Source organism: Elephantulus edwardii, unplaced genomic scaffold (genome assembly GCF_000299155.1).
Source record: "Elephantulus edwardii isolate Elephantulus edwardi_28Jun2011 unplaced genomic scaffold, EleEdw1.0 scaffold00912, whole genome shotgun sequence".
Classification (NCBI taxonomy): Eukaryota; Metazoa; Chordata; class Mammalia; order Macroscelidea; family Macroscelididae; genus Elephantulus; species Elephantulus edwardii.
Genome location: NW_006400662.1, coordinates 10,966 through 12,932, shown reverse-complemented (window position 1 = coordinate 12,932; position 1,967 = coordinate 10,966). Strand labels below are relative to the sequence as shown.

The window sequence follows — 1,967 nt, the reverse complement described above, 5'->3', positions numbered from 1 at the left end:
CCTTCTGAGCATGATGTTTTTCTTCAGGGACCGGTTTCTCCTGGTCATGTGCCCAAAGTATATGAGGCAGAACTTAAAAATTCTAGCCTCCAAGGAGAAACTTGATTTCACCCTGTCCAAGACAGACCTATTTGGTTTCTTGGCAGTCAATGGTATGTTCAAGATTCTTAGCCAGCACGACAATTCAAAGGCATTGATTTTTCTTCTGTCATACCTAGTCATTGACCAGCTCTCTGATGCATAGCAAGTTACTGTGACGATCATGGCCTGGATTAGATGCACATTGGTCTCTAGACTGACATCGTTGCTTTTCAGTACTCTGGAGAAGTCCCTGAGAGATTTTCACAGTGCTGTTTGTCTTTTTATTTCCCGACTGCTGGTGCCAAGATTGTTGATTGTGGAGCTGAGCAAACTGTCATTGTTAACAATCTCAATCTCTCTTCCATCTATCATGGTGCTGCCAATTGGCCCAGGGTTGAGAATCTTTGCCTCCTTGATGGTGAGTTTCAATCCATATTGAAGACTATAGTCCTTGACCTTCTGCAAAAAGCACTTCAGATCCTCTTCAGTTTCAAAAAGCAAGGTTGTGTCATCTCCATAACATAGGTTGTTGATGAGTTTTCCTCCAATCCTGATGTTGCATTCCCCCTCATAAAGTCCTGCTTCCCAAATGATCTGTTCTGCATATATATTGAAAAGATATGGAGAGAGGTCTATCCCTGATGCACTCCTTTTGAACCATGTCGTGTTTCCCTGCTTTATTCTGAGGACTGCTTCCTGGTCCACGTATATGTTTTGAATAAGCACAATCAAATGTTCTGAGATTCCTATTTTTCTCAAGGTTAGCCACAGTTTGTTGGGATACACACAGGCAAATGTCTCTGCATGGTCAATGAAACACAGACATTCCTCTGGTACTCTTTGCTTTCTGCCAAGATTCCTCTGACATTGGCAATAATGTCTCTAGTACCATGACCTTTCTTAAATCTAGCTTGTATTTCTGATAATTTTTTTATCAAAGTACTGTTCCTGTCATCTTTGGATACACAAAGATAGTGAAATTCTACTGGGTTCTGTGCCATCTTCACAATCTTTGCCATGGTTGAGCCTATTGTTCCAGATCCTGTGTCAATCTATTTTATGAGAATCTTCTCTTTTTTATGAACCCTCTACCAAGTATGATGTCCTTCTTCAAGGAATGGATCTACCTGATAATATGCACAAAATGTGTAAGACAAAACTGTGTCTTAGCACCTCTTTCAAGATAATTTTTTCAATACTTTTCCAGTCCATGGCATAGTCTTAGTTAATGTCAAAATTCAAATTATCCTTGCCGTGGCGTAGCGGGAGTAAGGTCCAAGCTGCAACGATGAAAATTATGGCAGGACAGGCATTTAGAAGGTTTCTTCCTCTCTTTGACCGAGTATTGGTGGAATGGAGTGCAGCTGAAACTGTAACCAAAGGAGGCATTATGCTTCCAGAAAAATTTCAAGGAAAAGTTTTACAAGCAACAGTAGTAGTTGTTGGATCTGAATCTAAAGGAAAGGGTGGAGAAATTCAGCCAGTCAGTGTGAAAGTTGGAGACAAAGTTCTTTTTCCAGAAAATGGAGGCACCTAAAGTAGTTATAGATGACAAGGATTATTTCTTATTTAGAGGTGGTGACATTCTTGGGACGTATGTGGACTGAAATAAATCACTATTAAAATGGCATCATGTGAAGCTGCCCATTCCACTGAAGCTCATCTGAAATCTTCCATCATGTAAATAATCTCTATGTCTCCCTTTTGTAATAAACTAACGATATCCAAACTCATGCACCGTCTCCAAATTTAGTTTTGTTGTACTCATACAAACATTTCCAAACAAGAAAACCTTTAAAAAAATTTCAAATTATCAATTCTCTTTGTTGTTGTTGTTATGTGCTGTCGAGTCGTTTCCGACTCATAGCGACCCTATGCACAACAAC

General features: G+C 39.7%; 1 pseudogene; it reads left to right on the top strand.

The window, feature by feature from the left end:
• The first annotated feature begins 1,378 nt into the window (after nt 1–1,378).
• On the top strand, nt 1,379–1,688 carry LOC102843813 (annotated as a pseudogene).
• The last annotated feature ends 279 nt before the right edge of the window (nt 1,689–1,967 follow it).